Below are 9,344 nucleotides of genomic sequence, written 5' to 3'. Positions count from 1 at the left end.
AAAAAACCATAATGTATATTGTAACAAGCTATCTCCCCTGCTAGGCAACCTGTTAAACTGAGATTATATCAGTGATAGAAGGAGAAGGGATGAAATACAAATAAGGAAGAATGTGTGTGTGCGTGTGTGTGCGCGCGTGTGTGTGCGTGTATGTGTGTTTGTGTGTGTATGTGTGTGTGTATGTGTGTTGGGGTAACATCAGTCTAATTAGGATTTATTTAGAATGTCCTTGTGTTGGGGGAAGCCAATATTATTTGTAACACCTTCGTTCCCATTTTGTTCCATTTCTGAGGTAATCTATTTGAGTGTGTTCTTACTTCCTTTTTGTTCCTATTTCATTCATCCAGGAAGGAGGAGGAATGGTGGAAAAAATAGAACAGCCCATTTAGTTCTCCTTCAATAGAAGTTCGAGATTGAACAGCTGTCTGTCTGTCTGAGATTTTCTACTGATCCCTGCACTGAACAGGGGGTTGAACTGGATGACCTCAAGGGTATCTTCCAACTCTGTGATTCCATGATTTTTACCTATAAAAACTCACAAGGATTCATGCAATTTTGAAGAAAGAATTGTGAATGACAATATTATGAACTGTAATAATAAATACTGAATGAATTCTTCTAATCGTGTTTTCAAAGCAACTTACTTTTCCATTTGTTTAAAAAGCATATAGTTTCTGAAACGAAGGGTTGTTGAGCAAGAAAAAGTTCTGAGTCATAGAATTTCCTTCGAGTTTATTTAGGTACCAGTTTTCTGTGAGTTACATTGAATATTTTCAGTTTTCTGTCATTCCCAAACTTTAGGAATAAGCCTATATGTATTACTATCTGATAACCTGGAATTGCCCTGGTATTTATTTATGCTAATCCATATATTTGTCCTCAAAAATAATCCCAACCAAATATAATTTCTAATGTTGGATTTTCCCCCTTACCAGTGGGAGCCCCCTTCTGAAGTACTGTGAAGCCATTACCATGGCAACTCCACTGCGCTCTACAGTAGAAGCCATTTTGTGTCAGTATAGTAGAAGCCATTTTAAGGCACAACAGGCTGCATCTTAACAGAACACACACACTGAGGGGTGTTAGGGGTGTCTTACCCCCACAGTACTTGTTTCCAGAGAGTAAGTCATTTGTGTACCAAGTTTGGTTGAAATTGCTCGAGGCATTGCAGAGTTATGTTGGAACACACACACACACACACACACACATACATACACACACAAAAAAACATATATATATGTGTGTGTGTGTGTATATGTATATGTATATGCATATATGTAGGTCTCTAGTTATTCGGGTTTTCTCCCGCGTAAAATTGGAGATGTCTTGTATATATGTATATATATGCACTGCATAGCTGATCTGGATGTCAAAAATCTTGATTTGGCCTTTTTAGAAAAGTGATGGAAAGACAACTTTAGAGATTTTAATAGCAATGTCCTTGCTACTTAATTTTTCTCTCTTTATTTCTTCTAATATTTAGCATCATTGAAAAGGATTAGTGTTAGATTGACACTGATAAAACAGTGCCAACTTTGCACCTGTTCTGGGGACTTGTTGAAATATTTTGGTTTACAAAAGGATTACTAATTTCCCTGTTTCCTGGTGATGAAATCATTATTCAGTTTCAAAACTTTTATTGTTTTACATCCTGACATCCTGTCCTGAAATCTATAATGCGCATAAACTGTAATAAATAAGTAAACATTAGGTTGAAAGAACAACAAGAAAAATAATACATAAAAGGAACAGTGGAACTAGTAAACATTTTTGCTAAGCCAGGATTCGGGAGGCAGATTTTCTTTATCCAAGTTTAACACGTTGAAATCAATTCTTATTTCGTTGCTGAGCCTCAGCAAAATTCAATTCCCAGCCTCTTTTGGGAATTCACTCTTCACATGCTGTGAACAGTGATACCTTGACAACAACATACAGACACAAGGACATGTAATGCTGGCCTACAGTGGTGGGTTTCAAAAAATTTTAGAACCTATTCTGTAGGTGTGGCCTATTTTATGGGCATTGCTTGGAGGTCATGGGACCGGGGAATGACCAACTTGTAAAATGTGGTGAAACTCATTTAACAACGCTCTTGCTTAGCAACCAAAATTTTTGGCTCAATTGTGATCATAAGTTCTCTTTCTGTTACTTTATTTCTTCCTTCTTTCCTTGTTTCTTTCTCGTGTCTCTCTCCTCCACTTACTTACTTACTTACTTCTTGTATATCTCTCTCTCCCTCTTTCTTTCCCTCTTTCTTTCTTTTCTTCCTTCCTTTCTCTCTTTCTTTCTTCCTTCCATCTTTCTTTCTTGTGTCTCTCTCCCCCACTTTCTTTCTTCCTTCCTTCCTTCTTTCTTGTGTGTCACTCTCCAACTTTCTTTCTCTTTGCTTCTTTCTCTTTCTTTCTTTCTTTCTCTTTCTATCTCTCTCTCTCTCTTTTTCTCTTTCTCCCTTCCTTCCTTCCCTTCTTTCTTACTCTTTCTTTCTTGCTCTCTCCCCCACCCTCTCTCACATAGACACATACCTTCCAATTGGCGGAAATTTCTGTTTTGCCAGCTGGGACGCTGGCAAAGAAGCCTCATTTTTCCTGCCACCCACAGCTCTCAGAGGAAGGAGGCAGAGAAGCTAGCCCCGGGCCTCATCTCTGCCTCCTTCTTTGAGAGCTGGCTTCGGGGACAGCCAGCCTCTCCTGCCACTGCACCCTTCACTCGTCTTCCACCCGGAGGCTCTGCTGGCGGGTCGCCTCCCGATTCGCCTCCCATGAGACTGGGTGCGGCGGAACATACAGCAAAGATCTGTCCATGTGTACTATTACTATCACCACCAGCACCAACAGCAGGGTAGTGGTGGCGGCTGGTCTCTGCTCCCCGTGCTTTGCAGCCTGGCTGGAGATAACCGCCGATGAAGTGGCACTTCACTTGCTGCAGCTCGGACACCAGGGAGGCAGGAATAGCACTGTCCGGGTTTGGGGAAAGGCAGGCGGGGCTGGGCTGCTGCAGCCAATGCCTCGCTGAAACCTAAAGAAGAGGATTCTCCTTTCCCCAAACCCAGACAGTGCTACACCGCCGCTGCTCCCCCACTGTTGCTGGTGGTGGTTAGTAATAGTAGGAAGCATCTTCGCTGTATGTTCCGCTGCACCAAGTCTCGTGGGAGGCGAAATGGGAGGCATCCCACTGGCAGAGCCTCCGGGTGGAAGGCGAGTGAATGGCACAGTGGTGAGAGAGGCTAACCACCCCCAAAGCCAGCTCTAGAGGAAGGAAGCAGAGATGAGGCCCGGGGCTCGCTTCCCTGCCTCTTTCCTCTGAGAGCTGCAGGTTGCCACGCAATTCAGGTGCCCAGAGCAACCTCGACCCCCGCCTCCCCACTGCCTTCAGGCCCACGCAACCTCCCCATCAGCCCACCAACCTGGGGACACTCCCAGTTCTGCTGGGCAGCCAGTCCTTTGTGCCCCGTTGCCAGGTGCAATTGAGCTTTTGGCGGCCCAGCTTTCTCCTGGTGCCCCTTCCCAGATGGGAGACGCTCCAGGACTGCCCCGCCACCCTGGCCAGGCACTGGGTCGGTCAGCAGCCTGCACACCTGCCATGTGACCTTTATAAATGGAAATTAACCAAATTCTTTTAAACTTTCCATTTCAATGGGAGTTTTTCTAAAACTTCTTAAATTCTCATGGAAATGGAAAGTTTAAAAAAAGATGTTTAATTTCTGTTTATAAATCAGGGGCCCGCCAGGAAAGCATCCCAGGGAACTGAGCAGGCCAACTGTGGCTTTGGAGGCTGAAAGGGAAGCTGTTCCCCCTGCCAGGTGCCACCTCCCCTTCTTGCCAGACTTTTGGAGCTTCCCACCAACCCACCTTGGCCGCCCAAGCTTGGCAGAATATGCCTGAGGGCGCTTCACCTCACTGTGATGCAAGGGATGTTGTTGCCTTGGTAGGACATCTTCTCAAGGCTGCGCCTGGAGTGCGGAAAGGAGAGCAGCAGAAGCAAAGAGGCCTTTCTGGCCTCGTCTGAAGAAGCCCATCCCCCTCCCCCCCTTCTTTCTCTTGGAGAAACGGTTTGCAAAGTCCCGATTTTGCAAGGCGCTTGTCAAAGAGAAGGAAGCACGGGCTTCTTCCAACAGCTGAGTCCTCCACTCCGGCAAAGGAAATGGGTGGGCAGGGCAAGCATGTTGTGGAGAGGCGGGGCAAGAGAGAGTGCGGCTACTGGGCGGGCAAGGGGAGCAAGCAGGTGGGGGGGCAGGCCAGGGGAGGGACCGTTCCGGTACGGGGCCTCCAAAGGCACTAGTATGCAAACAGACGCCAGATTTCTGGCACCAGTACATGTATACCAGACCGGACCTCCTGAAACCCACCTCTGCTGGCCTGTGACCCTAATAAAAATTTATTTAGATACATTGGATTTCTTTCTTATTTAAAGTCCAGCTTTATTATTTTAATAAATAAATCAAGGAGGTGAATGCACCCAGTTCTATTTTCCCCACAGCAACAACCCTGTGAACTGGGTTGAATTGAGAGAGAGAGTGACTGGTCCAAAGTCATCCATCTGGTTTTCATGCCTAAGGTGTCAGCTCTGGCGCTTTCAGCGGCTCGGGGCTGCCATTCCGCTGGCGGGGCGATTTGCGGCTGGGATGTTTCAAGGCTGGAATGTTTCGTGGCTGGGAATACTGCTGTACCTGATAGCCTGCTTCTGTCCATACCTGTCTCCCTACAACTACACGCAATCTGGGGATCTTCAGGACTCTTGCAGCCAGATCCCTGGACATGCCTACCAGTTGATAGTTGGCCCGACGCTGAAAATATTACATCCTGTCTCACAACAACAAATCAAAATTATGAAATAACAGACTATAAAGAAATATATATCACCCTTCTAAACATCTAGCTTGTCTGCTCAAACATTATCATCTATATCTGTCTGTCTGTCTGTCTGTCTATCTAGCTACCTATCATTTATCTATCATCTATCAATCAATCTTTCATCTATCTTTCATCTATTTATCATCTATCTATCACAGTGTTTCTCAACCTTGGCAACTTGAAGTCCTGTGGACTTCAACTCCCAGAATTCCCCAGCCAGCTATGCTGGCTGGGGGATTCTGGGAGTTGAGGTCCACAGGACTTCAAGTTGCCAAGGTTGAGAAACACTGATCTATCATCTGTTAACTATTTTTTGTGTTTTTCTCATTGGAGTTCCTTTTTTCTTAATATTACTCTGGATCCAGATATCAAAGTAGGCTGGACTATTTCTAGAGCTCTGGAACAGAAATCCAGTTTGGATTAGATTTTCTCTTCATGTCTTTATTTTAGCAAACATATTTCAAGATAGAATCTTAAGTGCCACATACCTTCATTACTATTCTGAATATTTCATCTGCATCATAAAACTGAAATGTCAATATCTAGAAAAGTTAATTCCAAGGATTTCAAAAGAAAAAGGACCCTAAATTGATTCTGTCAAAACCAAACCCAGTAATATACAACAATAGAAAGTTTGCCTTTACTTCCTAAAAGGAAATAGCTTATTACCTCTTGGTTTGTCTATATCTTGAATAAGGCAAACATTCTTTTCATGAATGGAAGTTATCAGAATGATCCTCTTACATGCATTTCTATGTCTTCATTAGTGGCTGCAAAATATATACAAGGTAGAATATTTATTTGTACTAATTATCAGGAAATTTTACATAACTACATATCAGTAGAATAATAGTCATGTTTGCATTACCTCTTGCCTAGCTGTGATGCAGCTACATATAATATCAAAGGAGGGAAGAAAAGAGAAGGGGGGGAGGAGGAAAAAGAATAAGAGGAGGAGGAGGAAGAGGGAGGAGGAGGAGGAGGAGTAAAGGGCTGATAAAAGAAATCTCTTGGCTGCTCTTCTAAAAGCAGAACAGCCTCCAAAGGACCAGATTCCACAACCTGGAAGGCCCAGATTCTTCTCAAATCTCATCCTGCCATCTAGTGGGCAAAGCAGTTCAGAAACAGATAAGCAGAGATTTTCCCTGAGTTTTCAGAGGAGGCAACTCATGAATGAAAAAAGAAATTTTAGAGCCATGTGCACTTCTGACGCTACTCACTCTCGTCCTACCGATTTTATTTAGTTATTTACATTTACTATGTTGCCACAATCCAAATCAATTATCTTAAAAGTATTGATATGCAGGCATTGATATGCCTCCATATCAATACTTTTGTAGCCAGTAAATTTCAGAAAGCATGCCTGCATATCAATACAAATATATAATGTGTTCATTACAACTGATTCCATCCACCCATCCATCCTTTTCTCCAGATGTTTTTCCTTTTATTTGATACATACAAATGCAGCCCTATAAAATAGGTTGTGCTGTGAGTGAACAACACAAAGCCACCCAATGAGAGTAGAGTAGAATAGAATAGAATAGAATAGAATAGAATAGAATAGAATAGAACAGAATATTCTTTTTTTATAAAATAATTTTTATTTTTCATTTTCAAAACAAACATGACACATAAAATCTTCTTTCTTTACATACTGTAGAAAGTGTTTCAGTTGGTTACAAAAGGCTTTCGTGCATCTCTTCCACCGTCATCAACTATAGTTCATATTAACTCAAGTATTTTAACTCCAATGTTTATATATGTTACCATCATCATACCTCCAGTTTTATTTGACTATCATTGTTTAGACGTCCTTCATCATAAAATATACCAAAATTTAATACATAACCACATACTGGCATTTCATTTACTATTTCTAAGATCCTCCAATAGTACTGAGTCCTTAGGTCCTCTTCTAGATAAACATCCATAATATTTAGTAACAAAATTTTCCAATCCTCCTTTTAAAAGAATAGAATATTCTTTATTGGTCAAGTGTGATTGGATTATCAAGGAATTTGTCTCCGGTGCATAAGCTCTCAGTGTATAAGCTCTGAGTTGGTTGGTTGGTTGGTTGGTTGGTTGGTTGGTTGGTTGGTTGGTTGGTTGAATGTACACCTCTCTTAATTGCATGACTTTGGGTGGCTAACATTGCTTAAAATCATAATAAAAGCAAAACAACTTGGGGGGAAACAACCCACATTAATTAATATAACCAAATAGGCTGTAAAGGGCCCCAAGCTAGGCAACAACCCAGGTCTTCAAGGCCTTATAGAAGGTTCAGAGCAAATCTGATCTCCAGGGGACTCATGTTCCAGAGAGTAGATGCCATGACCCCCCCCCCCCCAAAAAAGCGCTCTTTTCCTGGCTTCCTCCAGATGACACTCCTTGATTGACAGGACTCAGAGCATGAATCTCCTGACAGATATAACAGGACAAGATATACAATCAGGGAGAGACAGTTCCATGCTTAAGGATGAAGCTGGATTCTCCAGCCTTATTCTTAACACCAGCTAAATATGAGCCAGCAGTGTACAGCGGCAGCCAAAAAAGCCAAAGCAATCCTAAATTGCATTAACAGAGGGATACAATCAAGATCAAGTGAGGTACTAATACCACTCTATAAAACCCTAGTAAGACCACCACACGTAGAGTATTGCATTCAGTTTTGGTCACCACACTGTAAAAAAAAAGTTGAGATTCTAGAAAAAGGGCAGAGAAGAGCAACCAGGATGATTAGGGGACTGGAGGCTAAAATATATGAAGAACGGTTGCAGGAACTGGGCATGGCTAGTCTAGTGAAGAGAAGGACCTGGGGAGATATGGTAGTGGTGTTCCAATATTTGAGGAGCTGCCACAGAGAGAAAGGGGTTGAGCTATTTTCCAAGGCACCTGAATAATGGATGGAAACTGACCGAGGAGAGATTCAACTGGAAAGAAATTTCCTGACAGTGAGAACAATCAACCGATGGAAGAGTTTGCCTTCAGAAATTGTGGAAGCTTTATCATTGGAGGCTTTCCAGAAGAGACTGGACTGCCATTTGTCAGAAATGGTGTTGGGTCTCCTGCTTGGGTGGGAGGTTAGACTAGATGACCTACAAGATCACTTCCAAGTCTGTTAATCTTTTAACACCTTCTTTTAATACCCAAACCATTTTCAATAACATGTTCCCAAGACAATGCTCACCATTTGGGGAAACTATATTTGTCTGCACTTAATGACCATATAACTCACTTAACGACTGCTACAGAAATGGTTGTAAAATTGCTCCAGTCATGCGATAACTCACCTATAATGACTGCATCATTAGTGACCAAAATTCTAGTCCCAACTAGAGGACTGTACATTTTAGTTTAGCATATGATGGAAATCCAACCCACGTGGTTTGTTTATTCTTCAGAGTATCATAAAAGTAAAGCTGTAAATCAAGTAAATCATGACTACCGCTAGGGGGCAGTGCTCATCTTCAAGGAAGCCAGCGATGTTCAAAGACACTTCCATGGTCATGTGACTAGCATGGCTATACGCCAAAGGTCCATGGAATGTTGTTACCTTCCCACCAAAGTGGGTTCTATTTATCTACTCGCATTGGTGGTGCAGTGGTTAGAATGCAATATTGCAGGCTGCTTCTGCTGACTCAAGGTTCCATCCTTCCCAGGTGGGTTAAAATGCGGACCCAGACTGCTGGGGGCAATAAGTTGACTTTGTAAACCGCTTAGAGAGGGCTGTAAAGCACTGTGAAGTGGTATATAAGTCTAAATGCTATTGCTATTGGTATTGGTATTTGCATGCTTTTGAACTGCTAGGTTGGCAAGAGTGGAATAAATAATGGGAACTCACTCCATCGCATGATACTTGGATCTGGAACTGGTTGGCAAGCCCAGCATCTTAACCACTTAGATGTCCGTCAACTTGTTGGTAATTATCAGGAAGTGTTGTGATGGCATGGCAGAGAGAGGGAAGAAAAATAGAGAGGAGTGGATATTGCAGAAGGGAAAACTTGGTAAGACTTTTTTCTGGGGGTACCAATAGCAAAAACAAAAATTGCACTTGATTAGTTAATTTAAAAAAAACCCAGACCTTTGTAAATGGATATTATTGTATCTCAGAAGGATGGAACTCGTCAAAATTGCTCATCACTACAATTCTGCAATAGAAATTAAATCTGAATACATTTGGGCTACAAAGTTTGTTCTCTCATACAAGAGAAGTGCACAGCAAATGATGAGGAAAAATACCCTCGAATGTTTAGAAAAGACTTGTTAATTATTCTGTAACCCAAAATTGTCCACCTATTTCATAGAATGGAAAAAAGGGAAGGAATATTTCTTTATGGTGGAATTATTGGAAGAAAAATAATTAAAAACTACAGCACTAGGCGGCAGCAGAGATGACATTTTCATCAACCCAGACGTTAATGAATGTCTTAATTGCATGTGCTTTTAAAACAAATCTATCAGTTATACGTTTGCAAAGTTGCAAAGTTGAGC

This window comes from Thamnophis elegans, chromosome 6, assembly GCF_009769535.1.
Source record: "Thamnophis elegans isolate rThaEle1 chromosome 6, rThaEle1.pri, whole genome shotgun sequence".
In the NCBI taxonomy this organism is placed as follows: Eukaryota; Metazoa; Chordata; class Lepidosauria; order Squamata; family Colubridae; genus Thamnophis; species Thamnophis elegans.
Note: the sequence above shows the minus strand (reverse complement) of the source record.